The following is a 17,253-nucleotide window of genomic DNA, read 5'->3' on the forward strand; positions in this document are numbered from 1 at the left end:
CTTATATATCATTTTTTGTATCTTGTATCCTTTATGATTTTTAGTTTCGCATATTTTCGGTTTGTACGAAACTCCCTTTAATTTGAGAAAAGGAAAATGCTAGGTCTGTAATGCCGTCACGAGCCCAGCGCGAGATTCTTTCTCTTTTGAAATTCTGCTGATGTGGAGATTGAACGTGTTGTTCATTGCCCGGCGCTGAGAATGGAATTTTGACGAGCATTCTTCAAAGAAGAAAACCTCGGCAAGAATACCCGTATATGTGACGAGACATACTTCTGAAAACTATCTACGTGACTATGGTTTTTCACGTATTTTAGGAGTGAAATTATTTTAAAGAAGATACCTTTTTTTACGTGACAAGGAATTTTGGAATCTCCTATCCAGACAAGCGACACGGTCTTGCTCCTGAAATCCATCTGTGTGTGTCTACAGTTTGCACGCAAAAATGGAGGGAGAGAAAATTCTAAAAGGACTTTAAACAAAAAGAAAGAAAAAGGCACATGCCTGACTGGCTTTCAATTTGTGAGTACACTCCTAAACTTAATTTCATATGCGAGTGTGATTATGAGATACTATTTTGAATACTATTATTGTTTTCGTTAATGAATACACAAAACATCTTTATAAGAACCAGTGTTGTTTTTTTTTTCATAATATGTTACCTTGGCGTTTCATAAGTTTAATGCCAGCAAAGGGAAAAATTTGCAACTCATTATTGTAAATAAAATTTCTTCTTCATTTCAAAGCAAGACATTTATATTTTATTCTTTACCTCCTCCCCCTCTTTTATTTCATGCTTTTTTTCAGGTTAGTTACTTTAGCGTTGAGTTTATATCTGGAAGCAAGATAAATTCCGACATTTTGCAAATTTTTCTTTGTGTAAAAGTAGTTGGGGAAATTTCTGCTTTTATTTGGGGGATTTTGCAAATTTTTTCTGACATTTTGCAAATTTTTCTTTGTGTAAGAGTAGTTTGAAAATTTCTGCTTTTGTTTGAAAGCATTAGGCAAATTTATTATTCCCTTTTTTCCGAAAAAGGGAATAATAAATTTACTTTGAAAGTAAAGTGCATTCCCTTTTCTTCAAGATACGCTTTAATTCATTTTCTTTCAAGTTAGGATTGAATTTAACCTATCAACATCACTTAGATTCATTCAACTACTGTGAATTTCTTCTGTTAGTTAAAGGCAGTTTCCAAATTTATTTTCCCTTATTTAGAAGCATTTTGTAAGTTTACTGCTTTTATTTGAAGGCATTTTACAAACTCGTGTTCCCTTATTTCAGAATATTTTTCAAATTAAATGGTCAGTTATTTCAAATAATTAGCGAACTAAGTTACTATATGCCTTGTATGATACGAAGCGTGTTCCCTCCCTTCTCTATTTCGAGACCTGTTTTATTCTCATGCTGTCAACGCGTTACTTAGCTAGGGTTAAATACACTCCTATCTCTGGCCCACTTGTTGACTCTTTCTGTAACCTCCCCGCACCCCACGGCCCGTACAGATATTTCAGCTACTAAATTCCCTTCCCTCTTAAGATGTAAATTGGCGTGTATCAAAACGTCCCCCTAAAACATTCGACTGCTATGTCCTGATTTTAGAAAACATGTAATGTAATTTAGTGTTTCCCGAATTTAGCATTTTTATGTACGCCTAGTGTCTTTATTTATATCTGACTAATATTTTATGCACTTTTCATAAATATTTTTCTTAATAAAAAGATTAAGCGATAAGTATACACTTTCCTTTTTTCTATTTTTTAGAATTGAAGTTGTAACTTTCGTAACCTTCGTTCGAAATATAATTTACATTTTACCTGCTTTAGTTGAATTCCACGGGCATTGCGGTTTACGTTGGGAGAAGCTATAGCATTTTCTGTCCCTAGTCAGCGAATAAGAAATCCTACTAGACTGAGGTAATTTTATTTTTCGTCCTAATCCAGCATGTTCAATATTTTGTGGAAGCTGGATTTTCCCCACTTTAAGAAACGATTTTTATCTAACTATACCTTCATGGGGAGCCTAGTAAATAGACGCTGTGTCCGAAGCCGGTGTATGTAATTATTTTCCTCAATATATTAGAAAAAAAAAGGAATAAGTATATACCCCATTATTTTGATTTAATGAACACGTGTGTTCTCTCACATGCGTTAAATGTTTCTGGGTTGTGAATTAACCAGACGATATTATTAGAAATATTATATTATACGTTGAAGATATTTATAATTTTCTATAGCGAGTTTATACTCATTTGCTTTGTGGGCTGTGTTATTCTAAGAGTTTGTGAAAAGACAAGCCCCCTTTTCTTTCTTAGCCCGTATTTGCATTTGGTTATTTGGATTCTTTCGAAGATACACATGTGACAGTGGCATGTAACCTTGCCCGACGTAGTTGTATATTTAAACTCTCTTCCCACTTTTTTCCTAGGTTACATTTCAGTGGGGATATTGCTATAAGAGTGTTAACGCTATTATTCATTTTCTAATCAATTAACTTCCATATAGAAGTTTGAATTTTAAATTCACTTAATTTTAATTTTAAGTCATAGTGACCCTTTTAATTTGTAACTGGGGATTGTATCCCTTGATATTTTCACGGCTCAATATGCTGTATTGGTCTTGTTTTGTTTGTGCTATGAGGAAGGAATTTTATGCAAATACCCTTGTAACCTTTGTGTGTGCATTTTTTTGTGTATAATTCTTGAACGCCTATTTTTTGTATTTGTTTGGATTTATTCCATATTTTTGAAAAAAAGAACAAACACTGCACGATGTTGGTCACTCATTCTTCTGGATTCCTTGTAAGGAAACGAAAATTTTATTTAGGGAAAATTATTGCTGTCTTGGATTTATTGCGTTTGCAGAGGGAATTACCTAAGCCTTATTTTATAACAATGAAGGCCAATGTTGATGAATGGTTAGCATCGGTGGATAATATAACTGAGTTGTTAGGTGATCGTTCCTTACGTGAGGACGTGACTGTTTGCTAGTAGAAGCGGATGCTGTTAATGTTGTAGTGTTCTCGTCCCAGGTTCGATTCATTCTTTCGAGGTTGGCAGATGGTGTGGAGTGGGATTCCTTGTGCAACCCTGAGATGTTCGAAACCCCTGGGGAGATGCTTGGCAAGTTACCGACTACTAAGCCCGAATGTCCAGACTCTGAAAACTGTTTGCTGAGTGCTGGCAAGTTTGGCTTGGAAGATGTTGCATCACAGTCTGAAAGCAGTGTTGCCAGTGCCACTTCAGAGGATTTGCATAGTCAGGCGCTGAAGTTTGATTTTTCTGGTGGGCAGTTTGCCGGTAGTATTTTAAAGAAAAATGTATTGGGAGTGAGATTCCCAGGTATCATGAATGATACCACGCGTGTCCACGACTTGTTAAATGTGGGCATGAATATTATGAAATTTATGGAGGGATTTCCATGGGATGTTGGAATTGTTTTGCCCTCTAACCATGTGAGTTCGAAAACTCACATGTGTGGTTATCTTCCACAACCTTGTCAGAATATTGAGGAATTTAATCATGACGGTGGGATATTACTCCGGTCATGTAGTTCTGACAATAGCCAGTGGTTAAAGGACAGGAGTCTATCCTGTGTGAAAGTACAAGCTTTGTGCACTTTAAGTGCTAATGTTAGCACTGGGAGAGAAATTCTCCATCAAGGATATAGGGCAGAAGGCACTATATCCACCTGTGAACGTGTAAAAACCAAGAAGAGAATGGTTTTTGAAGAGTTACGTCCAGATTCAGGTTGAGTGTAACTCGACAAAGAATCCCATGAAGGATCCTATCGAATTTACTGACTACATGGTGTGTAGTTCAGCTTCTCCAAGTTCCTACGAGAATGTAGGATATGTTGTGCAGAGATCACTTGCAGAACTTTCATTCTATGAAGTTGCTCCTTTAAGTAGAACGCTTCCTGCTTTGGAGTCACATGCAGGTGTTATTGTTTTTAAATGTTTTGTGAAGATCTGCATTGGCGTAGCTTACGGCAGTGTTGCAAGAGCTTTCGAAGTCAAGCTCGATTTGTCCAGAGGTGTTTCTGAGGCGCTCAGAACCATCTTATACTTAGTTGGGAGTGAGTTTTCTAATGCTGAGATGTTTTTTCAGTGCTGAACACAAGATTAGATCTCTCCTTGATAGGGGTTTTCCATAAATATTACATCTCCAGCTACCTAGGTGTTTCTGACACCTATACTCAACTTTGTTTGTTTGGCTATATGTATATGGCTATGCAGATGTTTAAAACTGTAATTGCCTTGAATAATTTGTGCAGAATTTGGGTTGCAGTTTTACTTCATTCCACCAAGTTGAAGAACTTATCCAAGCATAGGGTTGATTGGATTCGCCCCTCTTGTAGCACCGGTGTTGATCTCACTGGGCTCTTGTGGTTATGAAAGAGCTGAGATATTTTGGTGTTTGCCAGAGATAATATAGGGATGAGGAGGTTGGATGGTAAATTATGTGAACTCCTCAAGCCTTTATACTCTTTTATATGTATGTAGTTAATTATCTGGTGGAATATTCTCTGTTCAAACTTCTGTTGCAACCTAGCATCGTAGCATTAGTTTAAATTTGTGAATCTGGTTTGGTACTCCTCTGTTCAAACCTAAAATATGAAGGTTTTCATGTGAAATTTTATAGAATAAGCCTATTTGAATTTTTCTGATTTTTTATTCTGATATGTGTTTCCTGGAGTTCTTCTGACCATACATTGTGGTATATGTATATATAAAAAAAAATTTTTTGTTTTGTATTGTAAATTTTACAGGTGTCATCCAACTGTAGGTTGACTGCCATTTCCTGTTGGGGGAGAATGTTGGAATTATTTTTGTACCAATAATGGTGCATTCCTCGCTGTTTACATTCATTATTTTTTATCTGGTTCTTATATATCATTTTTTGTATTTTGTATCCTTTATGATTTTTAGTTTCGCATATTTTCCGTTTGTATTTCGTCCTCTTTTGAAATTCTGCTGATGTGGAGATTGAACGTGTTGTTCATTGCCCGGCGCTGAGAATGGAATTTTGACGAGCATTCTTCAAAGAAGAAGAAGAAAACCCCGGCAAGAATACCCGTATATGTGACGAGACATACTTCTGAAAACTATCTACGTGACTACGGTTTTGCACGTATTTTAGGAGTGAAATTATTTTAAAGAAGATACCTTTTTTTACGTGACAAGGAATTTTGGAATCTTCTATCCAGACAAGCAACGCGGTCTTGCTCCTGAAATCCATCTGTGTGTGTCTACAGTTTGCACGCAAAAATGGAGGGAGAGAAAATTCTAAAAGGGCTTTAAACAAAAAAAAAAAGAAAAAGGCACATGCCTGACTGGCTTTCAATTTGTGAGTACGCTCCTAAAATTAATTTCATATGTGAGTGTGATTAGGAGATACTATTTTGAATACTATTATTGTATTCGTTAATGGATACACAAAACATCTTTATAAGAACCAGTGTTGTTTGTTTTTTTTCATAATATGTTACCTTGGCGTTTCATAAGTTTAATGCCAGCAAAGGGAAAAATTTGCAACTAAATAAAATTTCTTCTTCATTTCAAAGCAAGACATTTATATTTTATTCTTTACCTCCACCCCCTCTTTTATTTCATGCTTTTTTTTTCAGGTTAGTTACTTTAGCGTCAAGTTTATCTGGAAGCAAGATAAATTTTTTTTTTTTTCCGACAGTAATAAAATGACATGGGTTATCCCCGTTGATCGGAAGACGCCCTTCCACCATTACAACACTGTATGAGAATTACAGCACTTGTATTCTTTGTTAGTTAATAAAACCTATATCAACAGTTTACCAGTCTCTTCTCCCTTCTCAGATATTCTTTTCAGTTCATTAGTTTTTAACAGGTGCTTCTGCAGTTTAATTAACCGTTCTTCTATAAGTAATGCATCAACATTAACCGAGCAGAAGAACCGCTTAATATTTCACAAAAATTCTGTTTACATTGGGAGGTGGGGCTCTTTTTAAAATGATATCCACTCCAGTATTTCCTTTAATTTTCTATTTTTGAGCGATTACCAAGATGTGATCCTTGTATGTTGGGCATTTTGTGTTCTAAAGTAACACTCGACAGTACTTTTAACGGAATGAACGCTTTAAAATAAGTTAAGCCACTAAAAACTTACAAACCTATGTACAAAAAGAACACTTAGAAAAATCAATTTTATCTTTTTTAAAACAAAATATTTTTTAAAAATATTATGGGGGGGGCTGTAGTCTCTTTTAAAAACAATATCTTCTTCAAGAACGGTCATAAAAGTGTGTTTTCAATCGATATTATATTTATTCAATAATGGACCAATTTTCCTAGCTAGCAAAAATGGACGAGTCTTCCTAAATTCCAATTATGTAGGTAATATTTGTTTTACTTCAAATTCAATATTTCGATTTTCGAACGTTTTGTTACCGCATCTAACCTTTGTAGTCGCGTGTCGATTATTTTAATATTAAAACCAATCGTTTCTCACCCGAATTACAATGGTCCACTATTTCATCAAGTTCTTATATTTATTCAGTATTTTCCACATAATCGTGTACGTCATTTAAAATGTTCGTTGTACAGAACTCTTTGTGTTTGTATGCTCTAACCGCATTCGCAGCTCTCTGATTGGCTAATGTGAAACCAATCAAATCGGTCCTCGTGGTTTTGTGGATTCTCCATTTTCATTTTATTTCCATTTGTAATAAGCAATCCATTGAGTAATTTTCCTTTCTTTCCGGTAAGTTTGAATTAATTTATACATTAAATTTGAAATAATTGGCTTTTCACAATTGAAGTAGTTTCCCTATAAGAATTTTGAGTTTATATTTTTATTATTGCATTTTAAACGTCGGATTACTTTAGATTGAACTAATGCTGTATACCGGCAAAATAAATGCATTGCTGTAGTAACGGCATTTATTTTGCCGGTATAAAACTGATCGTTATAACGTGGCTAAAATTAAATGAAATTCAATCGATAATTGAATATATGTAAGATATATAATATATATATATATATGTTAAATGAACTGACAGCATTGTATGGAAGAAAGATTTCCTTATTTTGGGCGATATTTTTTTTTTCATGTGCTAATTGTACTTACTGATCCGCGCTATTTTTTTAAATCGTATTTCCAAGTTTAATTAAAGTTTTTTTTTTTTTTTTTTTTTTTTTTTTTTTTAATTCAAGTGTAAGGTTAAGTACAAAATAGGTACAAAACACCCTCCTCATGGCTTTTTAAATAACGTTATTTCAGCACGGATCAATAAGTTCATGTGCATAAGTATTTTTTCACGACGTGTATCTTAATGCAGACAATAAAACCCGTGTCAATTATAATTTTCCTTAAAATTTCTACATTCAAATATTTTACTTCTGTATAATCAAAAGTAAATACTAATTCAACACAAAAACCTTATCGACTTTTTGAAGGTAGCTGTCCTTGTTTGAATTTCCTAAGTAATCTACTACTGTCTGCTTTTCGTTCTGTTTGCAAGCTATTTTTACGCGATTTATTAAAAAAAAAAAAAAAAAAAAAAAAAGTGAAAGAACCAAAAGTCATTTCTCACTTAAAAAGTCAAGTAAAGTCTCCCTAAGTTTTATGCGAACCTGTTTCCGGAAGCAGTGAGAACTCTGAATAGTACCTTCGGATTTTTTATTTTTAAAAACGTTATTTGTATATTGAAGAAGCGATTTGGCAGATTTGAAGACCTATTTAATTTTTTTTCTTCTTTCAATTTTGGTACTTCCAGAGGAAATGGAACCGTGCACACACTAAAATTTGTAATGCCTAGTCCCTGCAAGCTACTCATACGCATGATTTATTTATTCTTATAAGGCAGCATTCAACGTTTTCTTGGGGGGGGGGGTCGTTGTATTACTATAGATTCGAAAAAATTGTCAAACAAATATACAAATGTTATCAAAGGCAAGACAAGTTACTATTTAACTTGATACTTTAGTTTTTTTTTTTTTTTATTTAATGTAACATGTTTATTCAGCTCGAAAAAGTGTTTACCGATGTATTGGAAAATTTGAAATGGCGCCCGCGCCCGGGGCCCGGGGGCCCGACTCTCTTGAATACGGTAAGTTTGGGAAAATGAGTTAAAAATAAGAAACTATACAAAATACTGTTAGAAACCCACCGAATATATGTCAGCTCATGTCACGGTAACATTGAGCGACTTTCTGACAGTATTTTTTATAGTATTTTTTTTTTTTTTTTTTTTTTAACTCCCGAACTTACAAGAGAGTCGGGCGCCATTTTAAATTTTCCAATACATACATCGATAAACACTTTTTCGAGCCGTATCATATATATAAATTGATAACTTTTTTTCGAAACCAATTTTTTTTTTTTTTTTTTAAATTACATTAAAGTTGTAAAAATACTCAATGAACCAAATTTTCTCAATGTTTATAATCTTTCCAAACCTTTACAATGACCTTTTATAGGTTTTAATGGGCGCTGAAAACGACTATATACTTTAAAAGTGGCACAGACACATGGTTTTCATGATATGAAGACATTTCCGTTACGCCAACTGAATTCGCCTCATTTTCTAAAAAGTGACGACTCTTAGGTTTTCGAGTATGCTGAAAACTGATATCGCAGGGAAAATTAGCGGAGAAAAATAGTTTTCGAAGTATAAATACCTGTATAATGCAATGTAGTTTTAATTGGCCGCCATCTTTGTTTCAATGAAATGGTTTAGTGAGCATGTGCAGACGAGGTTAGTCTACGAAATGCAAATTCAACGTCATTTTTAGCTAATTCTACCAAAAAATTACTTTCAAGAATTTAAATTAAAGAAAATTCGGTGAAGCTTAGATAAGTAGGTCCGGCAGACGAGCCTCGTTCTAACATTTGGAAAATTTAGGTTAACCGGTGAAGCTACCTAAAAGTAACCCTTTTAAATGAAAATTGATATAAACAATATTTTTTAAAATAATTTCTTAATTTTACTTAAACAAAACAAATAAAATATTTCTTAATTTTAAATAAAAATTGATTGTAAAGAATTTTTTTAAAATACTTATTGAAAAGTGTTTACATAACTGATTCCTTCAGAAAATAGAGGCGCCTGAAACCTCCCTTCCAAAAGGAAAAAAAAACTTTAATGTTTTTACTATTTTAAAGCGCTTAGGGTTGTATTACTATACACTAGGTGTGTCAGAAATTTCGTCTTTTCAAGCTTATAACTTCTCGAAAAATGTAATTCAAGCCCTAATTTTTTTTTCTTTCTTTTTTCAATTAAAGGAGCAAGGACCAAGATTTCGTTAAAAAAAAAAAAAAAAGAAAAGAAAAATACAAACAACGTGATTTTAAAAAAAAAAGTTTTAAACTTCGGACTTTACAGGTAAATTTCTAAAAAGCACTACTTTTTTGTTTGTTTTAAATTCGAATATGGGTTTGTATTACTGTACACAGATTCGAAAAAGTTGTCAAAAACAAATATATAACAAATAAATGTTATCAAAGGCCAGATAAGTTACTTTTCTACCAAACTGGATACATTTTTCGGGTTTTTATTCAATGTAACATGTTTATTCAGCTCAAAAAGCATACTGTTTACCGATATATTGGAAAATTCAAAATGGCGCCCGACACTCTCTCTCTCTCTCTCTTTAACACGGTAAGTTCGGGAAAAGGTGATATAAATAATAAACTAGACAAAATACTGTTAGAAATTCGCTCAATATGTTACCGTGACATAAGTTGACATATATTCGATGTTTTTTAATAGTATTTTGTCTAGTTTATTATTTATAACACCTTTCCCCAAACTTATGTTAAAGAGAATCGGGCGCGGGCGCCATTTTGAATTTTCCAATACATCGGTAAACACTGCATGTTTTTCGAGCTAAATGTGTCCAGTTTGGTAGAAAAGTAATTTATCTTGCCTTTGATAACATTTATTTGTTATATATTTGTTTTGACAACTTTTTCGAATCTGTGTACAGTAATACTGTTGTATTATAATCCATAAAGAAAATAAACAACCTACTTTTAAAGAGAAATTACGAGTTTATATTTTATTCGCAGTTTCGTGTTAGGGATGTCAAAAATTCTGATACACTTAACTATACACAGATTCGAAAAAGTGGTCAAAAATTGAATATATAGCAAATAAATGTTATCAAAGGCAAGATAAGCTACTCTTCTACCTATCTGGAAAGGTTTTTAGTGGTCTTACTAGCTTTCGGTACTGGTCGCGGTAAGAGTTCCCTGCCGAACACCCTCAAAAAACAATGATTTCTCCCGCGCCGCCGCAAAGGACATGTTTTAGTTGCCATAGTAACAACACTTTTTATCGACATTGTTTTACTGTTTATGAATATTGAAATGAAAGACATTACTACACATTTATTAATATCTCACTTTTAATCACTTTTATCGACTTTTTAAAACTTTTTTTTACTCTTTTTAAATGACAACGTTAATGTTTATGAATATTGAAATAAAACATTACTACACATTTAATATCTTTTTTTTTCTTTACTGTTCATGTGTCAATTTTATCGACTTTTTTTTTTTTTTTTTACTGTTTATGTGTCAATTTTATCGACTTTTTCTTTTCTTATATTGAAATAAAAGACATCACACATTTATTAATATCTTTTTTTTTTTTTTTACTGTTTGTGTCACTTTTATCGACTTTTTCTTTTATGAAACTTATCGGCGGTTCTTGAAATTTACTTACCACAAAACTTGTCGGCGGTTCTTGAAATTTACTTACCACAAAATGATGATAGAATAATAAATTTACTTTGGCTTTTTAAATAATAACGTTAATTTATTTATTTTTTATTGATCCGTGCTGAAATAACGTTATTATTTAAAAAGCCATTCTTAACACGGGGAGGGTGTTTTGTACCTATTCTTTACTTTAACCTTACAATTGAATAAAAAAACATTAAACTTTAAGCTTAGAAATACGATTTAAAATATAGCGCGGGTCATAAGTGAGTGCACTAGCACCCATTTTCTTATTAATAAATGTTTAGTAATTATTTTTCTTTTAATATTCATAAACAGTAAAAACGTCGTCATTTAAAAAGAAAATGCTATTTAAAAAAGAAAATAACATTGATTAAACGTAAGTAAATTTATTATTCTATCATCATTTTGTGGTAAGTAAATTTCAAGAACCGCCGATAAGTTTCATAAAAGAAAAAGTCGATAAAAGTGACACAAACAGTAAAAAAAAAAGATATTAATAATAAATGTGTAGTAATGTCTTTTATTTCAATATTCAATATAAGAAAAGAAAAAGTCGATAAAATTGACACATAAACAGTAAAGAAAAAAAAAGATATTAATAAATGTGTAGTAATGTTTTATTTCAATATTCATAAACATTAACGTTGTCATTTAAAAAGAGTAAAAAAAGTTTTAAAAAGTCGATAAAAGTGAGATATTATTAATAAATGTGTAGTAATGTCTTTTATTTCAATATTCATAAACAGTAAAACAATGTCGATAAAAAGTGTTGTTACTATGGCAACTAAAACATGTCCTTTGCGGCTGCGCGGGAGAAATCATTGTTTTTTTGAGGGTGTTCGGCAGGGAACTCTTACCGCGACCAGTACCTAGCTTTAAAACGTGTAATCGCTTCGAAAATCATACAATGTTTATTGAATATTTTAAAAAGAAAAAAAAAATTCAAAGAAATCTCTAACATTTATTACTATAAATATAACGGAGAAGTGAAACATAACTGTAAATATCCCTTTGTGGTTATGAGAAAATGTTTCTTTTCTTTATCTTATGTTGGTACTTGTACAGTTTAGTCAAGACATTAAAAAATGAAAATATCGAAAAAAGTTTAAATTAATATGTATTCGTTATAGAACGAAGTTCTCTGAAAAAAATTTCGGGTTTATATTACTGTACACATAGATTCGAAAAAGTTGTCAAAAAACAAATATATAACAAATAAATGTTATCGAAGGCAAGATAAGTTACTTTTCTACCCAACTGGGTATAATTTTCGTGTTTTTATTCAATGTAACATGTTTATTCAGCTCGAACAGCATACAGTGTTTATCGATGTATTGGAAAATTCAAAATGGCGCCCGACTCTCTCTTTAACACGGTAAGTTCGGGAAAAGGTGTTATAAATGATTAACTAGACAAAATACTATTAAAAAAACAACCGAATATATGTCAAGTTATGTCACGGTAACATATTGAGCGAATTTCTAACAGTATTTTGTCTAGTTTATTAATTATTACACCTTTTTCCGAACTTACCGTGTTAAAGAGAGAGTCGGCCGCCATTTTGAATTTTCCAATACATCGGTAAACACTGTATGCTTTTCGAGCTGAATAAACATGTTACATTGAATAAAAACACGAAAATTATATCCAGTTTGGTAGAAAAGTAATTTATCTTGCCTTTGATAACATTTATTTGTTATATATTTGTTTTTTGACAACTTTTTCGAATCTATGTGTACAGTAATACAAACCCAAAATTTCACTTAATTTCATCAAGTAGTTTGTTTTTTTACAGCGTAAAAACGTTTTTATGAGAGCGCGTTGAAGGCGGCCATCTTGGGTTTAAAAAGAAAATGTTTGAATTTTAGAAATGACAAAGGGAGATAACTCCAGTTAAAGCGCTTACACCCATCTCCATTTCTAATACTAGCTTTTCTTCCTAAAAATCGAACATTTTGCTCGGTATCATAAATTGTTTTTTCGCTGTAAAAAAAAAAATTTAAAAAAAAACCTACTTGATGAAAGTGAAAAATTCTTTTCAGAGAACTTCGTCACATAACGGATACATCTGTACAAGTACCCTTATGTTATACATGAGTACATTAGTAATTAGGTGTTTGGGCAATTTTTGATACCCCTAACATTAGACACCGTCAAAAATGGCCGAAAAATCAAGTTGTTGTTTTTTAAAACGAAATTACATTTATTAAAATCCATTATGTCTGAGTAACATTTTTTTCCAGAAAGATAAAACCCTGAATTTTATCATATAGAAAGCAGAATAATATAAAACTTTTTCTATTTTGAATTAAATTTTAAATGTTAAATTTTCCCCAAAAGTTAACAATTGACATTGGTCTTGCACAAAAAAAAACGTATATAGATAGTTAAAAAAAAAAAAAAAAAAATTTGAAAGAATTTATTCGTTTAAGATTTAGGGTGATTTTTTTTTTTTTTTTTTTTTTTTTTTTTATGAGAATATGCAAAAATATTAGTACCTGGATTTAAAATAATTCCACTTATTCATACAGGGGCAATCTCCAAAAATACCGTTAGGGCTTACAACATGGCCGCCAGAAGAGTCACGTGATATCCGGTTGATCCAAAACATGAATCGCCGTATTACGAAACCGGAAAACGCAAATTTAAAGCAAACTTTGACAAACAAGCATAATAATTAAGTACAAAAACAGTTTTTCAATATCATAATAAATAAATTATTTAGAACGGTCATTTAATTTTTTGTTGAGAAACAATCACAGTTTGTTTGTTTTTTAAAACAGTGTTTATAAAAAATATTTTATTCAGTTTTTCATAAAAATGGTATTTAAAACAAGGTGTTCATTTTTTTTAAGATGTAATGTTATAAAAATATGATGTAAAAAAAAAAAACAGTTTATATTTTTAATTTTCATTTTATAAATTTAGACAGAATAGATGGAGGCGATGCAACAAATTAGCTCACAAAATTTATTTGGGCCGACTCTTTCACGCCACATAAATTCATTTAAATATGAAGTGAAGAGAGCCCTTGATGTACCGAATTGATGACGAAGTTTTTTCTTCGCTCGCATCCACATATTTTCAATAAGTTGAGTATTTATAGTCGCGTCGTTAGGCTCCACAAAATTTCTTTCGTGGACAACAACATCGTGGCTGTAAATACCAAAGTCAATGTCTGCTACAGTTGCATAAGCGCTCCACCCATCGCTTATTATACGAGTCCCGGGTAAGATCCATTGGCGAATTATAGGGACCAGAGTTTCACGTTTTCTGTCTGGAACCTCGATCAAAAGGCAATTCTTAGAGCCTCGTTCGATGGCGCCAAACACCCAATGGCTACGTCGGACAGTTCCTCTGTGATATTTCCGAGGGTAAAAATGGCTTTCATCAATTTCAACCTCTTTTGGGGTCCAGGTCTCGTCTACACCCCCCAATTGAATTGGGTTTTGTTCAATGTACTGAGTGCACACTTCCCTCAAAAAGTTGCACCAGTCGCTCACTGTGTTGGCACTCACCTCACTTTCTGTTGCCATAGTTTTTTGTGGAAAATCCATGCTCCACATATACATAATTATTACAATGGTTCTTAGATTGAGGTTGCTTCTTTGAAAAAAAGAGTTCGTTCTAATTGTATTACGATATCCATCGTTTCGGCAACGCCATCTCCAACCATCCTTGGATTCAGAATATCGAGCCAACACGCATGTTGACCCACAAATTTGACAATTGCATGAATTGGCTATCAGACGTCTCTGTGCAAGCCATGTCAATGTGCACGTCATCTGGCATTGCTAACATTAGCCGAGACAATGTCATAGTTTCGCCAAGTATAGCGTTATTGTTATGAACACGAGGAACAAGGGTGATACGTTAAGGGCCATTGATATTTTTGTAATTCTCTGAGGTAGGTAGCAGTTCCAATTTCAGGAATCGTCGTGGTTCAATTCCAGGAATTGTCATGGTTCAATTGCGTTCCGTCGACCACCACTTGTTTGTTTTGAATAAAATACTTTTTATAAACACTGTTTTAACTAAAAACAACCTAAGATTGTTTCTCAAAGTTTGCCTATTTTTCTAACAACATTATATCAACAAAAAATTAAATACAAACAAATTGTGATTGTTTGTCAAAGTTTGCCTTCAAGGCTGCGTTTTCCATTTGCACGATTCATGTTTTGGATCAACCGGATCACGTGACTCTTCTGGCGGCCATGTTGTAAGCCCTAACGGTATTTTTGGAGATTACCCATACAGGCAACCAGTTACTTTGCGTCGATTTGATTACAATGTTTTACATTTGTACTTGATACCAAACTACCGAAGGCCAAAAACAACTTCTTTTTCAATGACAAAAATTTCAATAGCGTTAGTACATTGAAATTTTTGTCAATAAAGTGCCCAGTTCCCCAGTTGTTAACTTAAGGAGAGAAAAAAAACTGTTCTAATAATTAGAATTTTTATTTTTTTATTTTAAACAGTTCAAATAATTAGAATTTAAAAATATAAACAGTTCAAATAATTAGAATTTAAAGAAATAAAAAGTTCAAATAATTAGAATTTAAAAAAAACAAACAGTCCACGTGGTTAGTTAACCCTGTAAAATTCTGTGATTTGTTTCACAATATTTGTAAAAGCATCTGTCTCTGACATATCGCATATTTTAGGGTTAGGGTAATTTTCTGCTTCGACACTGCCTATGTCAGACGGCCTCTTCCCGAACTCATAATGAGGCGGACGTCGGGACCATCTCCGTAAAGGATAACCAACATTTTCAAACGGGGATCGAAAAAATATTTTTAACACAAAGGGCACAATATTTATCGATTTCTTTCTTTCTTTTATCGATTCTTCAGAGCATGCCCTGTTTAATAATGGTCATGCATTATTCGGTTCGCTAAAAAAAATTGTTAATCTATGTATCAAAGATTTTAAAATGGCTTTTTATGTATAAATATTTTTTTTTTTTTAATTTTATTTTGCTTAACTTAAATCAATTATTTTACTTAACATATTCACTGAATTTCACACTTCAAAACTCAAAAGCGGAATAATTAAACACAATCGAAGTTCTGATATTCAGACGTCAAAATAAGGTATGCAAACAAGTTTGTTTTTTTGTTTTTTTTGTTTTGTTTTTTAATCTATAATCCTGTCCCTTACAACAACAATGTTTTGTTCAGTTTCAGATGATTATTTTAAGCATATTTGGAACCCCCTCAAAACAGGGGGGGTGTAAGCAAAAATATATATATATATATATATAGAAATGTCATTTATGAAAAATAAGTACACTGTTATAAAGTTCATTCTTCTCTTAATAATCGCCGAAAATTTTGTATTGATTGAATAATTGCCTGATTTTTGATATTTGCAAAATTTAACTATTTGTCAGCATACCCATCCGCAAATACTATTTAAAAAAAACTTTTCAGTGTCCGTTGCAGTTTGAACTGATTTCATTTCGGTCATCTTTTCTTGCAGCGTTCAACTAGGTATGTCAGAAATTTTGTGAAAAATAGTGAATAATTCAAGCCGTAATTTTTTTTCTCAAAGGAGCAAGGACCAAGGTTTCATTAAAAAAAGAAAAAAATTTTTTTTTTTTTAAATTTGAATATATTATTTATTGACCTTTTCTCTTCAATTTGTGATATATAAAACTTTGGTGAATAAATTATTTACTTTTTAATAGACATTTCAAAATGGGAGGCGTGAATTATTCCACCCCCTGTCTTTCCAATGAAACTTATTATTATTCCACCCCCTGTCTTTTAATGAAACTTTGGTCCTTGCTCCTTTAATTGAAAAAAAAAAAAAAAAAAAAAAATTAGGGCTTGAGTTACATTTTTCGAGTAGTTATAAAACTACTCGAAAAATGTAACTCAAGCCCTAATTTTTTTTTTTTTTTTTTTTTTTTTTTTTTTTTTTTTTTTCAATTAAAGGAGCAAGGACCAAAGTTTCATTAAAAGAAAAAAACAAATAACGTGGTTTAAAAAAAAAAAAAGGGTTTAAACTTCGAACTTTACAGGTAAATTTCTATAAAAAAAAAAAAAAAAAAATTCTTTTTTAAAATTTGAATATATTTATTGACCTTTTCTCTTCAATTTGTGATATATAAAATTTTGATGAGTAAATTATTTACTTTTTAATAGACACTTGAAAATGGGGGGGGGTTGAATTTAAAAAAAAAAAGCGTTTGTCTAAAATATTATATTCGGTTTATTGGAAAGAGCATAAAATTTCACATTGACCCTGAAAATATCGTAAAAATAGAATCAATAGAAAAAATTTTTATAGATTTTTAAAGTTTAAAAATTGAAAAATATTGAGTTCGTAAAATTCATTACTGTTTTTTAAAAAAATATTTCTATTACATTTAAAACAACTTAATTAGTTTATTTTGGAAGTATAATCCATAAAATAAACTCCCACTTTTAAAGTGAAATTACGAGTTTTTATATTTTATTTGCAGTTTCGTGTTAGGGATGTCAAAAATTCCTACAAAGATTCTGATACAAAACGATTCGAAAA

General features: G+C 31.8%; 1 protein-coding gene and 1 long non-coding RNA gene across 4 annotated transcripts in view; one reads left to right on the plus strand and one right to left on the minus strand.

Moving 5' to 3' along the window:
• LOC145241481 (uncharacterized) overlaps window positions 1–8,786 on the minus strand; it is a 273,326-nt gene extending 264,540 nt beyond the window's left edge. Inside the window, exon 1 of the long non-coding RNA XR_013862561.1 lies at window positions 8,655–8,786. This is a non-coding gene — a long non-coding RNA (uncharacterized LOC145241481). The remainder of the gene's footprint in view (window positions 1–8,654) is intronic.
• LOC145241479 (spliceosome RNA helicase DDX39B) overlaps window positions 1–17,253 on the plus strand; it is a 428,954-nt gene that overhangs the window by 377,283 nt on the left and 34,418 nt on the right. The window contains exons 1-2 of one of the 3 annotated variants that reach the window (XM_080104475.1): window positions 6,603–6,734; window positions 9,259–9,358. The exons of 1 other annotated variant lie outside the window; for it this stretch is intronic. The gene's annotated coding sequence lies outside the window, so the exon portion shown is untranslated. Of the gene's footprint in view, window positions 1–6,596; window positions 6,735–9,258; window positions 9,359–17,253 lie in introns of those variants that run through there. One more of the 3 variants, XM_080104474.1, reaches the window with a different exon arrangement.

Source organism: Euprymna scolopes, chromosome 20, assembly GCF_053919585.1.
Source record: "Euprymna scolopes isolate OS-2025 chromosome 20, ASM5391958v1, whole genome shotgun sequence".
NCBI classification, from domain to species: domain Eukaryota; kingdom Metazoa; phylum Mollusca; class Cephalopoda; order Sepiida; family Sepiolidae; genus Euprymna; species Euprymna scolopes.